Genomic DNA, 24,616 nt, shown 5'->3' on the forward strand with positions numbered 1-24,616 from the left:
GGAGTCCTGGTGTTCAAATCCTGCCAAGGACATAAAACCATCTGCAAGGAGTTTGTATGTTCTCCCCATGTTTGCATGGATTTCCATCCCATATTCTAAAAACATACTGATAGGGAAAAATGTACATCATGAGCTCTATGTGGGGCTCACAATCTACATTGATAAAAAATTAATACATTTAATAAGTATTCACAATAAATAATAAATAAAATAATGATTTTGAAATAGTTAGCAGAGGTCCAAGGGGAGGAGGAAGAGGTAGAGGTGGATGTGACAGTGTAAGTGGAAGAAGCAGAGGAAGAGGAGGTATCCCACACTTTAACCACTCACTCAGGTGCTGGCACAACCAAGTCCTGTGGGATCCATGCCTTGTTCATCTTAATGAACGTAAGTATGTCCATGTTGGCTGTGGATAAGCAGATTCTCTTGTTGGTGATGACACCACCTGCGGTGCTGAACACACATTCTGATAGGACACTTGCTGCAGGGCAGGCCAGCACCTCCATGGCATAGAGGCCAAGCTCTGGCCATGAGTCCAATTTACCAACTCAGAAATTGAACTGGAGGACCCATCGCTTAGTACTAGGAGACGTATTGACAGTTACTCATCCACCATGTGAGTCAAAGTATGTCTACACACAGAGTTATTTTCACTGTGCTATAAGACAGTATGTGTATACAAACGCAGTTATTGTTACTGCGTTAGGAGATGGTATGGGTACACATGAAGTTTACTAACATTATTTCTAGGCTAACAGTCCCTCACCATATCCGAATCCTCTCCCTGCTAGCTACACTGCCCTACTACCTAGCTGCACTTTCCCTATCTCCAGCTGCAGTCTCTTCCTACCTAGCCTAACTAGCTGGAATGGTGACGAGATCTGTGACCCTGTCTCATATACTGAGGGGTCTCATGTCCCATCTTGCCAATTACAGTCTTACTGGCTTGTCTGTGATGTCTGTGGGCTTAAAGCTAGTTGATGCTAAGCAGTCAAATCAACCAGATTTAGGGATGAGCTGAACCCGAACTTCGGTGCTGAAATCCGGGTTTGTGTATCCCAACCCATGATGTTCGGCACAGACCTGAATTGTGTAGTTCAGGTTCGTCCATCTCTAAAAGTAAATAGAAAAGGAGCCAACACTGTCCCCTGAGGTACTCCAATACCACCCACTAAGAAATCTTAGAAGCACTGTTGTAGTCTGTCAGATCCAAGATCACCAAGTTTTGGCAACGAACAACTGTTGTAATTTCTGAGTCAGCAATCTCAGCTGCATAGTATTGAAAGCACAGTTAAAATCAAAGAGGGTGAAGAACCACGACCATCCAAGTGCATGTATACTCTACAGTAAGGGAATGGGGACATCTTCCACCCCACCTTGCACAGTGCAAATGTAATGGAAATTTCAAACAGTCTAAAAGCGGAGCGACACTCATCCTCAAGTGAGGCACCACCGGGTTCAAACACTTTCATGACCTGCTATGTCAGAGCATTTGGACGGTAGTTGCACAAATGGGGCCTCGGAATTCCAGTTGCATTGAAAGGGATATCAGATCACCAGCAGGGTTGGAGCATGTCCATCATCATAGCACATTGTAGGGTAGTGTCCCATACTGACCTCAGATACACTTTGTGGTCTGTTGCCTCTCTGTTTTTAAGGGGCATTTCTCTTAGTTTGAACCATGCTCTTAGCTTCAACCTTCCTGCCGATGGCATTTTTTTCTTCATGATGCCACCATTAATTATTCTATATAATGTACAGGGAAGCTGGAAAAAAATTCAGAATGGGGTGGATTTGAAGAAAAAATGCATTTCTGCGACTTTCTTATGGGCTTCTCTTTTACGGCGTTCACTGTGTAGCCAAAATGACATGTCCCCTGTATTCTGTGTTTTGTTACAATTCCGGGGATACCAAATTTATATGGTTTTATTTACATTTTAACCCCTTAACAAAATCCAAAACTGTGTTAAAAAATTTTTTTCTAAAAGTCGCCATATTCTGACAGCTGTAACTTTTTTATACGTCCGTGTACGGGGATGCATAGGGCGTCTTTTTTTGTGGGGCTGGGTGTACTTTTTAGTTCTACCATTTTTGGGAAATGCTATTGCTTTGATCACTTTTTATTCAAATTTTTATCAGAATCAAAACAGTGAAAAAACGGCAGTTTGCCACTTTTGACTATTTTTCCCGCTACAGCGTTTACCGAACAGGAAAAATATTTTTATAGATTTGTAGAGCGGGCAATTTCGGATAACGGGGATACCTAACATGTATGTGTTTCACAGCATTTAACTACTTTTATATGTGTTCTAGGGAAAGGGGGGTGATTTGAATTTTTAATACTTTTTTTAAAAAAATATATATTTTTTTATTTTTCTTTTGCATGTATTAGACCCCCTAGGAGTCTTGAACCACTTGAATCACTAATGAAATGCATTACAATGCTAATGCATTGCAATGCATTGCAAAATACCGGGACTTCGCCTGCAATAGAAGCTATATAATGACAAGTCAGGGAGCCTTCACAAGGCTCCCGGCTGTCATAGTAACGTGACATTGGCCCCAGAACTTACTCCGGGTGCCGGCGATCACCAGGAAAATGGTGGCGCCCACGTGCTGCCGGGAAAATGGCACCTCAGTCAGCTTTGACCGAGGTGCCAGAAAAGTTAATGCTTAAAGCAATAGACACCCGGCGGCTATGGCGGCCGCCTGGCTCCCGGGCGGTCGCCATAGTTACACACCCCGCATATGCCGTACTAGTACGGCGGATGTCGGAAAAGGGGTAATATTTGCAGACACATGTGCTTTGTTATGGTACCATTTAATATTCCATATGATGTACTGGGAAGCTGGAAAAAATTCGGAATGGGGTGGTAAAGGAGAAAAACTGTGTTTGTGCGACTTTCTTCCGGTTTTCATTTTTACGACATTCACTGTGCAGTCAAAATGACATGTCGTCTGTTTTCAATGTTTTGGTAAAATTCTGGGGATACCATTTATATATTTTCTTTTACCCCTTTTAAACCCCTTAAAAAAAAATAAAATCCAACACTTTGCAAAAGAAATTTTTTGGAGTCTTAATCCTGTAACTTTTTAATGTGATTTTTAGTATATGTATTTTTAATAACACCAACACTAGATGGCGCTCTTCCACTTAAATGAAAATATGTTACATGTACAATAAAATGTTTGCATTTCTGAATAACATGGGGTTTAGAAAAACTACCAATCAAATTTTAGTTTTTAAAAATTTTTTATGTGTAGTATAGAAAGATGATTTAGAATATAAGGAAAAATCTGTGAAAGTTATAAAAATATATAACACAAACAGTACATGAAGTAAATATCTAGGCCTTAAGAAAGGCTATTCTTCTCCTACCTTTAGATGTCTTCTCCGCACTGTTCGGTAGAAATCCCAGATTTCTTTGGTATGCAAATGAGTTCTCTTGCAGCACTGGGGGCGGTCCCCAGCACTCAAACAGCACTGGGAGTGTCCCCAATGCTGCAAGAGAAATCTCCAGCGTCTGCTCTATCTTCTTCTGGAACAGCCTCTCCCCGCGTCTTCTTTTGGTGCTGGGGTCAAACTTCTACGCATGCGCAGTGGACTCTGCTATCGGGCCTCGGGCAGAGCCGTCTGCACATGAACGCGTTCATTTTGTTGTGGCCACTTAAACAAGATAGGCCTGGCACTCCACAGTCTCTGTTCACCAACAGGAACCCACAGTACAGTCTCTCTCCAGAAATTCCCTGATGTGCCAGGACACCATTGGTTAATGGCAGTCCCTAAACAGTCCCACAGGAAGTGGGATTATATTGTAACACTCAGGAGGGCCAGGGCTGGTATCACGGGTAATATATCAGATGTGGCTTGATTTTAGGGGGTCCCTGGGTCCCAAATGTGCACAAAATCTCCTTTTTGATGTCCCCGACTACCCACTCCCATGTGGTACCCAACAATGACAACAGACAACCAGGTCTCAGGGGTAGTCGTTGCTCTTTTACTAGCAGGACAAGGTAATACAAATGTACATATGGAGTAATTCTTCACATTCAATACAACAATCTTTGTAGGTAGTGTCCGATTGAGCAGGTGATAGAGTTTGGAGCAGGAATGCTTTGGATAGTTTAATTAGTAGTTGCTTGGGTAGTTAAACTTGTATATACTTGTAAAGATGGCCTGTATCCAGGGGGTTAGTCCTCAACAAACTGGGTACACGTATGTAGGAGAGGAAATAGAGTTGTCGACAGCGGGAGACCCTCAAATTCTGCCAGACTAGCTATGGGTTTCTTAAATATAGATTTGTCCCAAAGACTTACTTGAATAGAGAGATACGTGTAGAGGTCCCAGATGTATGGATAACCAGGTCCGTAAACTTTACTGCTTGTAGGCTTGGAAATTTAGAGGAAAATGCTCTATGAGAAGGATCTTGAGTACAGAGGAGAAAACATCTCTGTTTGGAGTGCCCTGAGACTTGGCTGCCATTTTCAGCTCCACATGTGTCTAGCTAGCTCCACACAAAAGACCAAGACAAAGGGTTCCCAACCCCCTATCAAGAGGGCTGTAACTCTTCCTCCTCCAGGCCAGTCAAGGGTGCTTGATTGGTCCTGAAGGTCACCTGATCATACTGGACACTCCTTTACATTGGCAACTCAAATTACAATGGCAAGTATAGGCAGGTGTAGTTCACAAAACATCCACAAGATGGCGCATTAATGGATCCCTATGTGTGCTGGCTATGGTGAAATAGAAACACTGGTAAATATATAGAAGGAATGAAGGGGGAGGAACCTCTTTACCTTATATGCAAATGTCCATACCATCTCGGTCTGCAAGGACTATTAAAGGGACTTGGACAAGCAGTACCGGGACATTACAATACCCCAAAGAATCATCAGTTGAGCAAGGTATACTCACTGGATCCAACGCCACTCCACCAGCACAGTGTTACAGTGTTCTCCATCATTGTTGTGTAGCCTATCACAGCCACTTCATTTCCTTTATTCCAACTGATGGAACAACTGCATCACAATTCTCAGGCATAGCAGGAAGCTGTAAGTAAAGAAATGCAGAAGATACTAGGAGCTTCCAGACACCCAGAAATCACTGAAAACACAGCAAAAGGTATATGGGTTTATAAACCCATTAAAACACTAACAGACGGGGTTTTGGTTTTTTTTGTCCAAAAAACCCTTTAAAATCCGCTTCAAAATCCACCTACCAAAAAATGTCTCCCATTCATTTCAATAGGAGCCCCTCGCGTTTTTACACAGCATTGGAATCCCGTTGCGGCTAGCCGTGCGGAGAAGTCACACGGTGGGAAAGGTTTTCGCCATGTGAATATGCCCTGAAGCAGACCCCAGCACAACACAGCCATACACCACATTACTCAAGCATACGCAGTGATGAGGGAATCACTCACATGCCCACCAGTGCAAGTATACTAAGTTTACTAATCTGCAATAACTGCAGAATAAAGAGGTTACATCACACACAATATCCAAGTGTATAAGACATCACATAACATTTCTAGCACCAGTACTAGTTTGGTTTCACAGGACCAATTGTAGTGTAGTACAGTTCATAGTTTACGATGCACTACCACAAACACACTCTTACACATTTATATATCCGTCTGAAGAAGAGAATCAGTTGTATAAGATGCTGAGAGTTTGCCATGTGACACGAGGTGTGGTCTGTGCTATATGTCACATCTCCCCCGCACAGTGCTCAGACACCTGATGATACAAGGTGCGGTATACACGGTACTACATGATGTGGACGTATAGCAGAACAATCCTTCCAGGCCTCTTACTACTTATTCTTATTATAGGTGAGGATGGCTTTTATTACTATTTACTGGTAATGACACACTTTGCTACTATATATATTTATTACATAATAAGTTGTCTGCTGTCTTACTAAATACTACATAAAATTAGTCCAAATAAGAATATAACATAATTTAAGAACTGATATTTATTATATCATTTGTTGTACTTATGTTTATTAATATTTATTGTCTTTTCCAGATGTGCAGTCAGATTCTCAGGTGTCTCAGGATCCTGATCTTCACATTACAGAGGACCAAGATATCACCCTGAATTGTACTCACAAAATATCAAATTACCAGTTTCTGATCTGGTACAAGCACATCCCTGGTCTCGGACTACAGATCTGTGACTATGGAGTGACGAAAGCTAATAACCTGCGCTCCAGATACTCAATGACTATGGACAGAAGCTCTCTGACTACTCAGCTTCTTATAAGGAGTGTGAAGGGGGAAGACACAGCTGTGTATTACTGTGCAGTGCGTGACACAGTGACACCGACACACTGCAGCTCTGTACAAGAATCAACAAACAGTAACCATAAATATTCTTAGGATATCTGATCAGCAGGGGTTCAACACCCAAGACACCAACAGATCAAGTGATTGAAGTGAAAATAGCTTCCACTTCACAGCCTAGTAATGTCATATTCATTGGTTTGGGTTCAGTTCTGTGCTATTCAAATGATCAGGACAAGAATCAAGACACCACCACACCCAAAAGTGAACGCAAGCAGGGAAATTTAGGGAACAATCAGGGAGGAATCACAATGGATTAACGCTGCAGACTCACCAGCAATGTACAGTAACAGCTTTATGGATAAGATTTATACAGATCTCCTCCATATGCTGTGACTAAGGCTAAGGCACGACAATGGGGAAACGCAGCTTTTTTTGTTGCAGTTTTTTGAGTCAAAGCCAGGAATAGATTGAGCAGAAGGAAGAAGTATAATAACTTCTTATATATTTCTTATTCCTTTTGTAGCTATTCTTGGCTTTGGCTCAAAAAAAAAAAAAAAAAAGCAACAAAAAAGCAGTGTCTATGCAATGTGGGGCCTCAGCCTAAAACCTGCACTGCAATATGATCTGCACTACAGGTTTTATACCTGTGATACATCAGTTATTGCTGTGAGCCTTCCCATTGCTTTTACTCTTTGCAATGTTCAGGTTAAAAGCTGTGGGATCACTGAAAGTGTGCCATAGCAAAATGATTAAGAATAAGAAGCTCCAAAACACTGTGGAAAAAATAAACCAAAAATGTCTTTTTCTACAGCATTTTTTATTGTGAGTTTTTGCTGTGTTTTCCCTATGCACTTTTTCTTCCCCTGTTAAATTTATAGACTTGCAATTCTGCAGTTTTTTTCCCCATAACACAATGTGAATGAGTTTATATGAAATCTAGGGTTGAGCAATCGGGATCGGAAAAGATCGCATTCCGATCGGAGATCGAATAAATTTCACGATCGCGATCAGAATTCTGACCCGATCTTTTCAGCGGGATCGAGATTGGAGGTTATCTCAACATCGGCTCAACCCTAAAAGTGACTTTTCCCATAGAGAAGCATTGACTAGGGTTGAGGTTTGGGATTGAAAAGATCGGATTCCAATCGACGATTAAGCAAATTTCACAATCAAGATCGAGATCGGCTGGAAAATGATCAGAAATCGGATTTTAAAATCGATCTTGAAATCTCAAGATTGGCTCAACCACAATGAAATGTTATTCACTTTTCATGTCACTGTAAAATACAGTATTTTTTCTGCTGCGTTTCCACAACAACTCAAAACAATGCATTTCTGCAACATGTGGTCTGAGCCTTGCGGTGTTATTTGACTTCATGGCATGCAGGAGAACATGCTGAATTTTCCTGATTTATGATGTTATAGTTTACCTTAGGGTCTATTCATATCACGTTTTTGATATTTGAAATATGTGAATGGAATCTTAAGTTGTCACAGAAGCTGATAACCACTTAAAGGGGGTTCACACTACCGTTGTTGGTGTCCGTTGTTTGCATCTATCACAAATTGTTAACAACGGACACTAACAAATCTGTCAAAACCTGTTAAAAATCCCATTGATTTCAATGGGATTTGATCTGTTGTCTATTAGTGTCAGTTTTCACCAATCTGTTTTGACTGAGTGAATAATCCAGATTGCAGGACTTTGGGTTCTGTTCAAAATAACAGACTTATGTAAACTGTCCGTTATTTTTTTAACATTCGTGTCTATGGCGAACGGATATATGACGGATGTTAATGGATGGTCATCAGTTATATTTCAATTCCATTTTTTTTCTGCGCATGCTCAGAAAGCAGAACAAAAAAAAAACAAACAGACTCCTATCATTACAGACATTATGTCCGTCTTTTTAATGGACTATCATAATGGACTTCTAAGGGTGCATTCACACTACGGAACGCCAGCGTGTATCAGAGCCGTACACGCCGGCGTTACAGCAGGGCTGCCGGACACTTCCCATTCATTTCTATGGGAGCCGGCATGCGAGCGCTCCCCATAGAAATGAATGGAAAAAAGCAGTCCATTCATTTCTATGGGGAGCGCTCGCATGCCGGCTCCCATAGAAATGAATGGGAAGTGTCCGGCAGCCCTGCTGTAACGCCGGCGTGTACGGCTCTGATACACGCTGGCGTTCCGTAGTGTGAATGCACCCTTACGGTAGTGTGAATGCCTCCTTACCTAACTAAAAATATTGTGAGATTTCACAACAGTTAGCTTCCAACAGTCCTATGTCTCAGGATCTTATATGACTAAATTAATACAGGAAGAATATCAGGTCTCCTAATCCACAAATACAAAAAACTAGAGAACACCAAAAACCAGTAAAAAAAACCCAAAACTATAATTGTCCTCAAAAACAACAAATCCTATAGGAAAGTGAGCGTTGTGCCATGTAGGGTGGGGGTGGTACGGGGAGTCAAAAGCTTGCTTTAGGGTCCAGTCTTTGCTAGTTATGCTCTTGATCTGTAAATACTGCAAAAGCCCCTTACAAGATATACATTAAATATGCATTAAAGGAGAACCTGCTGCAACATGCAGTTAGAGAAGACATAGCAGAAATACTATGAGTGTTAGGAATTTGACACGAGCGAGTAGTGTTCAATCGAGTAGGTGTTCGATCGAATACTACGGTATTCTAAATACTCGTACTCGAACGAACACTACTAGCTGTTTGAAGTTTAAGGTTCGATGCAGAACCAGCGTTGATTGGCAGAATGCTATACATTCTGCCAATCAAAGCTGGTTCTTCTCTTACCTTTAGCAGTCTTCTCCGTGCAGCGTCCCCGCGGCGTCTTACAGCTGGAATTCACTTTGCCTAGGCATCCGGCCTAGGCAGAGCCGACTGCGCATGCGTGGGCATGCCCTCGCATGCGCAATCAGCTCTGCCTAGGCCCCGATGCCTAGGCAGAGTGAATTTCAGCCGGAAGAAGACGGGGGGACGCTGCACCGGGAGAAGACTGCACGGAGAAACCAGCCCGACTGTCACTCGTAGACTTGGTAAGTATAATTTTATCGAATTTTGCCTACCCCTGAAACGAGCATTTTCCCCCATAGACTATAATGGGGTTCGAAATCTGTTCGAACAGTCAAACAGTGTGCGGCTGTTCGAATCGGATTTCCAACCTCGGACATTTTAGTGTTCGCTCATCTCTATTAGGAATGTTTGAATAGGACATTTTGTGAACCAAACTATATAAAGGTCTCCATAACAGTAGATGATACATAGTATGTGATGACTAAGTGACTGTATCTTATTGGATGAGAAGAGCTGTAGCGTGTTATGTGACATAAAAGGAAAAACTGTGGTCTGTGTTATATGTCACATCTCCCCCGCACAGTGCTCAGACACCTGATGATACAAGGTGCGGTATACACAGTACTACATGATGTGGACGTATAGCAGAACAATCCTTCCAGGCCTCTTACTACTTACTCTTATTATAGGTGAGGATGGCTTTTATTACTATTTACTGGTAATATTACATTTTGTTTCAAAATATCTATGGTTTAATAGTATACTATACATTTTATCTAAAGTATATTATATATTTAACTATAGTATAGTATAGTATATAATTAAGACACAGCTATATTGATAACATAAAACTAGAAATATTAAATTTTCATACAGTTTATTGTGTTTTCCAGATGTACAGTCAGAATCTCAGGTTTTACAGGATCGTGATGTCCATGCTACAGAAAACCAAGATGTCACCCTGAATTGTACTCACAAAATATCAACTTATAATATGCTGATCTGGTACAAGCACATCCCTGGTCTTGTATTAGAGATCTGCTCTTATGGTGTGAACACAGTTAATGACCTGCATCCAAGATACTCAATGACTATGGACAGAAGCTCTCTGACTACTCAACTTCTTATAAGGAGTGTGAAGGGGGAAGACACAGCTGTATATTACTGTGCCGTGAGTGACACAGTGACACCGACACACTGCAGCTCTGTACAAGAACCTGACAGCATTACACAAAGAATGCACCAAACAGTATAGTGCAATTGTACTGTACAATGTATAAAGCAAACTAGAGCGTGCATTTTGAATAAGTAACATTTAATTACTTATATACCTATAAGTAATTAAATGACAGAAACGGTGCCGTCCGTAGCTGAGAAATTGATTTGGTTATAACTAGAGATGAGCGAACAGTAAAATGTTCGAGTTTCGATATTCGTTATGAATAGCATCTCAATATTCGACTATTTGAACAAATATCGAACCCCATTATATTCTATGGGAGAAAATGCTTCGCTACAGGGGATCCCACCATTCGACTCAGGAGGATCACCAAGTCCACTATCACACCCCAGGAAATGATGCCAACACCCTGGAATGCAACTCGGACAGCAGGGGGGGCATCAAGTACCTTTATTATGTCGGGATCCCCTGTCAGCTTGCAATATGCCGGAGCGGACTTTTTCCCATAGGAATGCATTGACCAGCGTTGATTGGCCAGTCTATGACATTCGGCCAATCAACGTTGGTTCTGCCTGAGGAGGCGGAGTCTAAGAGTCGTCCACAGCAGTTTTCATTCCGGTCCGATTTTAGACTCCGCCTCCTCCGACAGAACTAGCGTTGATTGGCCGAATGCTGTAAGACTGGCCAATCAACGCTGGTCAATGCATTCCTATGGCAAAATGAAGCAGAGCCAGCCGTGCGCTCAGCTTGGCTATTCCTCCTGTCACACACATCTCTGGTGTAACTTAGCTCAGCACACACTCACCTCTGCTACATCTCTACACTCTGAGTGTGCGCTGAGCTCTGCTTCACACAAAATGTGTGTGACAGGAGGAGTAGATGGAGGGTTGGTTGGGTGTAGTGCAGAGCTGCTACACCAGAGATGTAGCAGAGCTGGTCGATGTTAGCAGAGCTGAGTGTGTTAGTCTGCTGCATATCTGCCAGCTCTCCTACATCTACATCTCCTACACACTCAGCTCACCTACATCGGACACTACACGCTCAGTTTATCGGTATAGCCGAGCTGAGTTTGTAGTATCGGACACTACACACTCAGTTTATCGGTATAGCCGAGCTGTTTGTAGTATCGGACAATACACGCTCAGTTTATCGGTATAGCCGAGCTGAGTTTGTAGTATCGGACACTACTGTTTGTTGATTAAGCAGAGCTGGGATTGTAACGACTATCCTATTCACTACACAGAATGTACCCCATGCTGTGTAGTGATTAACCCCTTCCCCCCCATCGGTGTCCGCTTACCTGCAGCTCTTTGCTCTTGGTCCACTTCGATCCATGGCCCCGGTTTCAGAGCGTCCTTCCCTCCTCTCCCCGACTATTATTATAGAGAAGGCGGGGCTTAGGAAAGTGTGGGCGGGTACTGGACGGGGAGACGTCTCCCTGCCCACACTCTCTTAAGCCCCTCCCCTCTCCCAACTAGTATTATAGAGAAGGTGGGGCTTAGGAGAGTTTGTGCGGGGAGTCTCCCCACCCAGTACCCAACCACACTCTCCTAAGCCCCGCCTTGTCTATAATAATAGTCGGGGAGAGGGGGGCAGGGCACTCTGAAACCAGGACCATGGACCGAAGTGGACCAAGAGCAAAGAGCTGCAGGTAAGCGGCCACCGAGGGGAGGGGGTTAATCACTACATAGCGTGGGGTACATGCTGTGTAGTGAATAGGATAATCTCCCACACTGCACACTCAGCTGGCTATTCCTTAGTAGTACTAAAAAGCTCAGCTCAGCTATTCCTTTAGTAGTTCCGAGCCATAGGAATGCATTGACCAGCGTTGATTGGCCACTGTACGGGCATTCGGCCAATCAACGCTGGTCAATCCATCCCTATGGGAAAAAGTCAGCTCACCCATATCGCAAGCTGACAGGGATCCCGACAGGATAGAGCCCCAAAGAGCTAGGTGAATGACATTCCCCCCCTAAATAAAGGTTATCCTTAGCTAACCCTGCCTGTAGATCTGTCCCTGTCTCACATTCATATAGTTTATATATATTCATATAGTCATAATGTTTTCTGGCGTTTTCACGCCGATCACACCATTTTTCCACCCATGCTAGCTCACACCACTGTCCACCAATGTGTTTTATTATACTGGGTATCTCCTGCTGCCTTCTATCTATGGCACTGTTGTATTCTTAGTCGGGTGCCCTTGGACCGGTGGTGGCGCCGCCCATTGTGATGTCACTTCCGGTCCGACGGTTTCCTGGCGCCAATTTCCCCTTTAAATTCCTTCCAACACCCTCCTGGAATTTCACCTTCTACACTGGACCTTTTTCCATACATCTACCCTTGCTGCATCCGGTAAGATTGTATAGGATTTTCCATTCTTTCTCTACAGATGACCATTGTACTAGAAAGCTGGGCACCACCCTCTAGTCCTCCTTTGGAATATGTCTCTGATATATTGTCAATGCATTCCTTGTGTTGTGTTACCTTATTCAGCTATCCTTAAGTGCTTTGCATTGTACTCATGTAGATCCTATTGACTATTGTACTCATTGGCGAATGTTTTCTATAATAGTAAGTTTTGCATTGGCTAATATTTCAATAATAGTTATCTCTTTATGCATAATTCGCTATTGGGTCGCCATATTGTATCTTTGATGATATTATACTGTATGTTTGTATATACAGTTTTTCCTTTGTAACATTTTTGGACTTTTTTCTTTATCATTTATTCATTTTTGTTTGTCTATTTTTCTTTTAGTTATAACTGATGAAGGTCTTTTGGACCGAAACGTTTATATATGTATAACTCTGGATGCTTGCAATAAACGCATAAAAAAAATCCATCTTGAGTGCCAGAAATATCTTGTTCTCACATTCATATAGTTCACAGTCCCAAATTAGTCGAATTGTAAATCCACCATTCTTCTAAATTGGAGGTTATCTGTTTCTGGCCGCCAATTCCTTTTTCCGATTTTTTTTCACTGCCTATGTTGTTGTAATTCCTGTCCCACCTCCCCTGCGCAGTTATTGGTGCTAAAAACGCTCCAAGGAAGGTGGGAGGGGAATCGAATTTTTAGTGAGTTTGTCACGCGGTGTTCGATTGGAATCGAACACCTCGAACACCTCGAACGGCCTGATATTCGATCAAATATCAATTTGATTGAACGGTGTTCGCTCATCTCTAGTTATAACACCGCATTATGCAGTAAAGACTTCTGGGAAAGTCGGGCATGATGTTCAGGGTACTTCCCAATAGAGGGCAGCATAACAGAGGCACTGTCTCCCTGTTTACATCTTGGGATAAGGGGATATTGTCACTCCTTAGGGAGAGACCACCATATAGGTGTGTGGAGACTTGTTAGCACTCCACTTTGCAAGGAACTATGGGAAGAATATGCAAATCTGCCTTCCATGATGTAATTAGGAAGACAGTTGCTGCCTCTACATCGAGCTGAAGAGATCCAAGTAGATCGAAACAGCTGTCCTCGATTGAGAGACTATACCTGGTAATAATCCCAGTGTCATTGCAAAACAAAGGCCTCTTGGAAGGTCGGCATGATGCTAAAGGGAGCAGCCATTATTGGGTTATTTCACTGGAATCCTGTCATAAGACAGGCTTGCACATTCCAGTGAGCGCCCTCTATTGGTTTGCAATACTGAGGCAGCAACTGTCTTCCTAATTACATCATGGAAGGCAGATTTGCATATTCTTCCCATAGTACATCTTGGGAGACAGATTTGCATATTCTTCTTATATAGCTATAGGCAGTGATGAGTTTCAATTTTTTAACTGTTTAAAAGTATACTCACATACTCGTCTTTATCCTCTGTTTAAAATAACAGAAAACAAGATGAAAGAAAGCTTTTGCCTTTTTTTAACATAGTAGAGAATGAAGACAGATACAGATGGAAAGTGCTCTGTCTGCATCAGTCATTTTCAGTCCTTTGCTCTAATCCTATGACAGATCAGAACAACTGACTTAACTGCAGTGTCCACTTCACTAAACACTGACTGCTAGTTATTACATTGCAGTATTTCTAAGCTTCAAGTTCTCTTTTGAACTAAAAGAATATTTATTTTAAAAAAGTGAAACAAAGCTCAGTAAAAATGATGATGCCAATTTAGAGCAAATATATGATAGATAATATTTTGACAATTGACAATTTTTCCAAATTTCCAACAAATTCCTGTTTTTCATAAATGAATAGAATAAAATACTTTATTGATCCAATTCAGACATTGATTATCATGAAGAGTGAACTTCCAATGTCGCCGGTAGTAGTTGGAGTCACAATCTCCATGCCAAGTTGACCAGTTAATGGATGCACCGCCTGCACAAACATTGGATGCTCCAGCCACGCAGGCAGCTCACTTGTTTGTATCCCTGTCCAGTTCATTTGGTGGAAACAAATACAAGCCCACGTGTCCTCATGTCTTCAGTGAAAGAGGCAAAGAGGATGCAGCGCATGGAGTAGAGAGAATGATAGCATTTACAGATAGTGAGAAATACTATTTGTTGATAAATAGGGCTTTATTTTTATAGTGCTTTTATTTCTCCATGTTTTTTCTTTATTTTAATAGCCAAGAAAATGTCAACAAAAAAGGAGGGAGTTATCGTGGTAGAATCAGCACCACTTTACTCCGTGTGAATTCCCCCTCATGTAGGTGACAATTAGTGTTGTGTTTCCAATGGCAGGACTGGAACTTGAGACTCTAGCGCGGTAGTGACATTTTTAAAAACTTTTTTCTATTTCCACATTGTGCCCCCTATATGGTCATAATAGAGCTTTTTTTTTTTTGGGGGGGGGGGGCATTTTAACTTTCTTTCTTTCAGCTGATTTCTCTTGTAGCTGATCTATTAGCCCTACTTGCAGGAGGAATTCAGCTTCCATCTGGACCTGGTATTTTCTCTCAGAAATAAAAAATTATAGGGGCCACACGGTGGCTCAGTGGTTGGCACTGCAGCCTTGCAGCACTGAAGTCCTGGTGTTCAAATCCTGCCAAGGGCAGAAAACCATCTGCAAGGAGTTTGTATGTTCTCCCCGTGTTTGCATGGATTTCCATCCCATATTCCAAAGACATACAGATAGGGAAAAATGTACATTGTGATCTCTATGTGGGGCTCACAATCTACATAAAAAAAAAAAAAAAAAAAGAAATGAAAAATTATCAACAAAAACACTAGAAGGCGCTGTTCTACCTGATGAGAAAGACCTTCCCTTAGACCTTACTATTACTATAACTATTCACGGTTCATCATAACATCTTCTACATAAAGCTACCACAACTTTCCAAATCGAAAACTCCAGCATCCATGTTCTTATAAAACTTAACTTTTATTGTGAAAGTTTCTTTCTGAACATAAATGTTCAATAAAATGTCAATAAATGTTCATAATGGCAGAGTTAGATACAGGAAAAAACGTCTGACTGACGCGTTTCGCGTTTTTTCCTGTATCTAACTCTGCCATTATGAACATTTATTGACATTTTATTGAACATTTATGTTCAGAAAGAAACTTTCACAATAAAAGTTAAGTTTTATAAGAACATGGATGCTGGAGTTTTCGATTTGGAAAGTTGTGTTTCTACCTCGGGCTGAGAGGCTGGATCTCCGTGCAGCTCTTGTTCACTTTGGATATTTCCACTGATATCGCATGCGGTGGCGTCCGCAGACTCTTGCATCAAAGGATATGTGAGTGAGCTGACATTTTATGTTTACATAAAGCTACCAGTCCGCACCAATAGTTTGTGATCACTTCATGGGCTTACTACGTACGCTTTCCTGTTCTAGGTTCTTATATTCTCACGCATGTGCATTGGCGCATTTGCGTACCGTACGTACAGGCATTACGGCGCCTGCGCGTACACATCCACTATCTTTTCCGTACAGACACTACTGCGCCTGCGCGTAGCCAACCTATGGGGATGGACGGATGTCTTTTTCTACACACGGGAGACGCGGAATTTTCACGCCTTCCCGTCAGCTGTTAGCAGCTCTTCAACAGCGCGAACCTTACTGGCCATACGTCATACTTATTAACTTACTCTTTATCCACAACTTGCGGGCCTGGTCGGGAAGGACTGGAGGTAAGGACCCCTGGACAACGAGCACTTACTACATATGTTTACTGAGACTGCACACTCACTGTTACTATATTACCCATAGGCCTACAGCTTACAACCAGTGGCAGAGCCACGTCCGGAGTCTTCTACTGTTACTTTACATAAGGTGATCTTAATTTTATACTTTGAAGTTGTCACATGTGATGCCATGTTTCATTTTTTATTTTTTATCATGTCTTTTTCTTAACTGGCGATACTGTATTCATTATCTTATTTATAGCTGAAGTGGTGTCACCCCTCCTAGAACTCTGCATGGCTCTATCTTATTGTATATATTGTACATACCACATCACCTGCGTGTGATTGTTTCTGTATATTGACACTATTACCTTGTATTTACACTTATTATTTTACATTTATGTAGAGTCTGAGGAAGGTCCATCCGGACCGAAAACGTTCACTCATTCTTTACTAAATAAAATGGTGATTGGTTAACGCATACCCAGTGTGAAGTTCATCCATATCTAATACCTCTCTAACTGTCCCCCACAATATAAAGTCCCCTTCCAGTTTCCCCCAAAGAATAAAGTCTCACTCTGGGTGCACCCAAAGATTAATGTCCCCCTCCATTTGTCCCCACAGTTTAATGTCCTTCTCCAGCTGCCCCCAAAGTATAATATTTGGCTCCAGTTGCCCTTACAGTTAAATGCCCACTTCCACCTGCAGTTGCCCCTACAGTACCAAAGAAACATAAAAAGCATAAAATACTCACCTCATCCCACTCCACTGCTGTTCTTCTGTGCTGGTTTTGGTCCTGGAGGCATCAGGGTGCAGCAGGCATAATATAAGCGATGTCACTATATCGCATCTACTTCTTCTGGAGCAGAGACAGGGGCTGAGTAATGAAACAGATGGATGTCTCACAGCTTCACCATTGTATTTAACTCATCTGTGTTATCTGAACACAGATGAGTTGAAGTCGGGACAGATAGACAGGACCTGGAATCTGGGACTGTCCCTCTGAATCTGTGATGGTTGAGAGGTACCCAACAAAAACACAAATGAGAAATCACAGCAGTTTATAGTATAAGATAGTGGAGAATCACCCACCTTTAAATGGACACTGGCTCTTTAAGTGCCATTCTTTGGATGAACATGACGGACTGACCTGAGACATATAATGCCCCTTTGAGCCCTGTGGACTATGAAGTGAATTGCAGTTAATGGGGCAGATTTATTATGACTTGAACACTATAAATAGAGGTAGTACATGCAATTAATTAGAAAACACATGAAGTGCTGGAGGGCCACATGAGGGTGTGAAGTAGTCATTGGGGAGTATATTCAGAGTCTCGCTGTGACAGCGCTGTGGAATATGTTGGTGCTATATAAATAAAATGTATTATTATTATTTATTATTATAAAGTGAACTGTACTGGTGTGATGTGTTCATATGAATTGTATATATAGTTTTCTAAAATGTTAAAGTTGATGTTACTTTTGCTTTTAAAAAATCTTTGGGTTGAGACAGGTACGGGGTGCACTACTACTATCCCGATTCTCCACACTTGCCTAGTCTGCAACCCTTACAATAGTAACTAACTTAAACTCTCTTGTGATATTACAGCCACTTACCTGACAGAATACCACTTATGATATAACAACCCTGAAGACATAGTGACTTACCTGAGGAAAATCTACTTGTGATGTCATAGCATCTTATCTGGTAAAAACCCACCTATAATTTCACAACCCTTCACCTAATAGAAACTTACTTGTGATATTATCAGAAATAGAAATACTGCTATGATGTCACAGTAATTTACTCCATTTCCACTATGGTACATACAGTATTTCTACAGTATTTCTCAAAAAAATCCCTCGCCAATGTACTGATCCACTAGTCAGACATGGATAGGAAGTTATATAGCCCAGTACATGTGATCTAATAGATAGCAGAAACTCAAATACTTGCGGGGGCCATTGTGCTACTGCACTGGCTGCAAATACATATTCATCTGCCCTTTGGAGCTATAGTTATCAGTTCAACAACTTCTCATATGTCATATGGAAAGTGTCTTTTGTGGTGTCCAGGCTTTAAGAAGAACATCTGTTAAAACATAAGACAGCATATGCTACTTATTTTTTTCTATATTTGCTAGTGGTCAGTGGGAGTCTCAGCACATTGACCCTGAAACTCTCAGTATCTGACCCATACCTGTATGATACTATTTGAATGGACTACTTTCTGCCCTCCAGGGGGCCCTGTTTGTCTCATATCATGTCACTAGGGCCCCTTGGAGTGAATAAAGGAGAAGTGGAGGTGTCCATGGCAGGAGCAGTTATACAGCGTGAGGCCCAGGAAAGGGAGCATTATGCCATGTAGGGTGGGGGGTGGTACAGGGAATCAAAAGCTTGCTTTGGGGCCCAGTCTTTGCTAGTTATGCCCTTGACCTGTAAATACTGTATAAAGCCCCTAACAAGATACCCATTAAATATGCATTAAAGGGGAACCTGCTGCAACATGCAGTTAGAGAAGACACACAGCAGAAATACTATGAGTGTTAAGGAATGTTTGCATAGGACATTTTGTGAACCAAACTGTATAAATGTCTCCATAACAGTAGATGTTACATAGTATGTGATGACTAAGTGAATGTATCTTATTTATTGGATGAGAAGAGCTGTAGCGTGTTATGTGACATAACAGGAAAAACTGTGGTCTGTGCTATATGTCACATCTCCCCCGCACAGTGCTCAGACACCTGATGATACAAGGTGCGGTATACACAGTACTACATGATGTGGCCGTATAGCAGAACAATCCTTCCAGGCCTCTTACTACTTACTCTTATTATAGGTGAGGATGGCTTTTATTCCTATTTACTGGTAATATTACATTTTGTTTCAAAATATCTATGGTTTAATAGTATACTATACATTTTATCTAAAGTATACTATATATATAATTAAGACTTAAGACAGCTATATTGATAACATAAAACTAGAAATATTAAATTTTCATACAGTTTATTGTGTTTTCCAGATGTACAGTCAGAATCTCAGGTTTTACAGGATCGTGATGTCCATGCTACAGAAAACCAAGATGTCACCCTGAATTGTACTCACAAAATATCAACTTATAATATGCTGATCTGGTACAAGCACATTCCTGGTCTTGGGCTACAGATCTGTGATTTTAGTTACGGTTCGAATACTAACCTGCACTCAAAATACTCAATGACCGTAGACAAAATCTCTCTGACTACTCAGCTTCTTATAAGGAGTGTGAAGGGGGAAGACACAGCTGTGTATTACTGTGCAGTGAGCCACACAGTGACACTGACACACTGCAGCTCTGTACAAGAACCTGACAGCATTACACAAAGAATGCACCAAACACTATAGTGCAATTGTTCTGTACATTATATGAGCAAAACTAGAATGCGCATTTTGAATGAGCAACATTTAATTACTTATATATCAGGTATGTGTTACATGCTGCACTATGATGGGTATACGCTGTCCAACATACCCATAGGCAGTGCTGCGTTTCAAATTTTTAACAGATTCTGTGTGTACGTATGTGAAGGGGGGTTCTGTGCACCAATTTTAGGGAATTAGAGGAAGGAGAGTGTCACAAAAACCACACCCTTTTAGCGCCCCCCCTTCCCATAATGCCTGCTGTTACCCAGAGTGTTTCCTGTCCCCTATTATTAATTATTGCCCCCATATATTAAATGATTATCCATCTTTGTAATATTGATTTTTTTTACCCTTAGGATAAGTCAGCAATATCATATCTTGTGGGGTACAACAGCCGGCAACTCTGCAGGTCAGCTGTTCCGAGACAGCATCGCTACCAGTAATGTTACCATGCCAGGAGACATGGTGTTCTTGATGTGCACCTCTGATGTGTACTTAAGCATACCACTAACATTGTACCATGAGTGAGCGGTTAGTATTACTGGTAGCCAGACTGTCCTGGAACTGTCCTGGAACAGCCGGTCTGCAGTTGATCCCACAAATAGACCATATAAGAAAGGTGGATAAACCTTTTAATATTCTCTCCTAGTGTCCATAGAGTTTAATGTGCTCCCACAGAATATTGTACCCCCCATCAGTGTCCCCACACAGGCTATTGGGCCCGATCAACAACTATAGGGTAGGGAGAAATAAAACACAGCCCGCTTGCAAAGAAGTCAAAAATGTACATATAATATCTCAAAAAACTGACATCATGTTTTGATGGAACTGGGTGCACAGACTGAGAAGCTCTGTCGGCCCAAAATGCATCCGAAATAGGAACAATGGAAGCGAAGTCCAGCAGCCACGAATTCTAAAATCCAACTTTTATTCAATCCATACATGGATAAAATTTAAAATGTCTCTAGAGGGCAATGGTGATCCCCATAATGTGAGGGAAGCATCCTGGCTGACGTGTTTCGGAAATATTATTCCTTAGTCGTAGCCCCCATCAGTGTCCTCACAAAGGCTATTGGGCCCGATTACTGCCCTCATACAGTAGAGGCAAAGATTACTGCCCTATACAATGTAATAATCCCTGCCATTGCCCCCCCATACAATGTAATGGCCCCCATCACTGTCCCCTATACAATATAAAGGCCCCCAGCATTGCTCCCATATAATAAAAAAGTGTATACTTGCATACTCATCTTTATTGTTTGTTTAACATAATAGCAAACGAGATGAAAGAAAGCTTTTTCCTTTTTTAACATTGCAGAGAATGAAGACAGATACAGATGGAAAGTGCTCTGTCTGCATCAGTCATTTTCAGTCCTTTGCTCTAATCCTATGACAGATCAGAACAACTGACTTAACTGCAGTGTCCACTTCACTAAACACTCACTGCTAGTTATTCCATTGCAGTATTTCTAAGGTAAGACTAAAAGAGTATGTATTAAACAAAATTAAACAAAGTTTCATGAATAAAAGTCTCCACACCCTAAAATCATATAAAATTACTTAATTGTTTAAAACTATTATAGCAAAATATATGGTAAAATCATGAAACAACTCACAGATAAAAAAAAATAACATGTAAGGGTCCTTTCACATCACGTTTTTCACAACAGTTTCAGGGCTCGTTCACATCTGCGTTGTGCTCTCCGTACTGCAGGTTTCCGTTTCCTGCATAAAACAGAGCAGGAGACGGAATCCTGCAGGATTCTTTCTCACCCATTCATTGGAATGGGTGAGAAAGCTGTCCGGCCGTGAGTGGCGGTGTGCGTTTTGCGCTCTCTGCCGCAAAACCGGGTTTTTTAATCCAGACAGAGTCCGCAGTACTCTGTGTCCGGATTAAAAAATCCGGTTTCGCGGCGGAGAGCATAAAACGCTCACCGCCGCTCACTGCCGGACCCGGTCTGTGCTTTCCGTCTTCTGGCATGTAGAAGACGGAAAGCATAGAACGGAGACCAGAACGCAGGTGTGAACCTAGCGTAACTGATCAGTTAAACGGATCCGTTATTTTAATCAAAAAAACGATGCAAACTGATGTCAATTCAGGCATCAAAAAGACTGATCCGTTAACGGATGTGCATCTATTTGCATCAGTTTTTTGCTAAAAAAACGGATCCGTTTTTATGTTTACCTTGTGAAATACTAATTAAAGTGTGTTGATAGAAAGAGGAGCTGTCCCCAAGCACTACAAGTCACAGCACAAATAACGAAAAAAAGTGCTGTGACTTGTGCTTGGGGGGACAGCTTCTCTGAACTTCAATCGGGGGTTTTAACCCTTTGGATGCGGTGGGAAAACATGTCCGCCTTATCCAAGGGGTTCTGCAGGGTTAAGGGGCCCCTGGGCACCGCCCGCAGTGAGATGGGGGGGGTGCCCATATGAAGTATCTGCAGTATCTGGACAGTGACCCCAGGCTGCCTGCAGGCTCTACATACCTTGTTGATCCTGTCATCTGCATAGGCTAATTTCCTCTATAGACTGCAATACAAGTGTATTGCAAGTCTATAATGCTGAATCAGCAATCCAGTGGATCACTGGTTCAGGTCCACTAGTGGGACATCATTAAAAAGTAAAAAAAAAAAAATTGCAAACTGCAAAACTAGTAATGCATAAAAAACAATATAAATGAGGTATCACTGATCGTATTGACCTGTAGAATAGAGTTCACATGTTACTTATACGCTACGCTGGGTGGAAAAAAAATTAAGTTATAAAGCAATACCAGAATTGCTGGGGAGGTTTTTAATCTACCAAGAAAGAGTTAATAAATTAATTCTATAGTTTATAGGCACTCAGAAATGTCAATACAAAATACATTTTATCCCGAAAAAAACTAACCCTTATATGGCCACATCACCAGAAAAAAAAAAAAAATATATACATATATAGCTTGTACAATGTGAAGACAAGAATCCAAAAGATCACCAAGTCATTAGAACACAACGGGCTGCGGCAGGAAGGGAATGTATAAGCTGTGGGAGTGTATATCAAGGGATACTCCAGATTTAGAGCTTACAAGGGAAAATATACCAGAAGTGACCCCCAGAATGAGCCCCCCAATCTTAGGAGCTACTGGGGATATAATGGGGAATTTGGTGTTCCCAATGCACTCTGCACAGCTTATACAGTCCTATGAAAAAGTTTGGGCACCCCTATTAATCTTAATCATTTTTAGTTCTAAATATTTTGGTGTTTATAACAGCCATTTCAGTTTGATATATCTAATAACTGATGGACACAGTAATATTTCAGGATTGAAATGAGGTTTATTGTACTAACAGAAAATGCGCAATATGCATTAAACCAAAATTTGACCGGTGCAAAAGTATGGGCACCTCAACAGAAAAGTGACATTAATATTTAGTAGATCCTCCTTTTGCAAAGATAACAGCCTCTAGTCGCTTCATGTAGCTTTTAATCAGTTCCTGGATCCTGGATAAAGGTATTTTGGACAAACAATTCAAGTTCAGTTAAGTTAGATGGTCGCCGAGCATGGACAGCCCGCTTCAAATCATCCCACAGATGTTCAATGATATTCAGGTCTGGGGACTGGGATGGCCATTCCAGAACATTGTAATTGTTCCTCTGCATGAATGCCTGAGGATTTGGAGCGGTGTTTTGGATCATTGTCTTGCTGAAATATCCATCCCCGGCGTAACTTCAACTTCGTCACTGATTCTTGAACATTATTCTCAAGAATCTGCTGATACTGAGTGGAATCCATGCGACTCTCAACTTTAACAAGATTCCCGATGCCGGCATTGGCCACACAGCCCCAAAGCATGATGGAACCTCCACCAAATTTTACAGTGGGTAGCATGTGTTTTTCTTGGAATGCTGTTTCTTTTTGGACGCCATGCATAACGCCTTTTTTTATAACCAAACAACTCAATTTTTGTTTCCAAAATGAAGCTGCCTTGTCCAAATGTGCTTTTTCATACCTCAGGCAACTCTATTTGTGGCGTACGTGCAGAAACGGCTTCTTTCTCATCACTCTCCCATACAGCTTCTATTTGTGCAAAGTGCGCTGTATAGTTGACCGATACACAGTGACACCATCTGCAGCAAGATGATGCTGCAGCTCTTTGGAGGTGGTCTGTGGATTGTCCTTGACTGTTCTCACCATTCTTCTTCTCTGTCTTTCTGATATTTTTCTTGGCCTGCCACTTCTGGGCTTAACAAGAACTGTCCCTGTGCTCTTCCATTTCCTTACTATGTTCCTCACAGTGGAAACTGACAGGTTAAATCTCTGAGACAACTTTTTGTATCCTTCCCCTGAACAACTATGTTGAACAATCTTTGTTTTCAGATCATTTGAGAGTTGTTTTGAGTAGCCCATGATGCCACTCTTCAGAGGAGATTCAAATAGGAGATCAACTTGCAATTGGCCACCTTAAATACCTTTTCTTATGATTGGATACATCTGGCTATGAAGTTCAAAGATCACTGAGGTTACAAAACCAATTTTGTGCTTCAGTAAGTCAGTAAAAAGTAGTTAGGGGAATTCAAATCAATAAAATGATAAGGGTGCCCATACTTTTGCACCGGTCAAATTTTGGTTTAATGCATATTGCGCATTTTCTGTTAGTACAATAAACCTCATTTCAATCCTGAAATATTACTGTGTCCATCAGTTATTAGATATATCAAACTGAAATGGCTGTTGCAAACACCAAAATATTTAGAACAAAAAATGATTAAGATTAATAGGGGTGCCCAAACTTTTTCATAGGACTGTATATTCACACTCCACAATCCGCTGTGCAGTCATGTCTGGGATACT

This window comes from Leptodactylus fuscus, chromosome 1, assembly GCF_031893055.1.
Source record: "Leptodactylus fuscus isolate aLepFus1 chromosome 1, aLepFus1.hap2, whole genome shotgun sequence".
NCBI classification, from domain to species: domain Eukaryota; kingdom Metazoa; phylum Chordata; class Amphibia; order Anura; family Leptodactylidae; genus Leptodactylus; species Leptodactylus fuscus.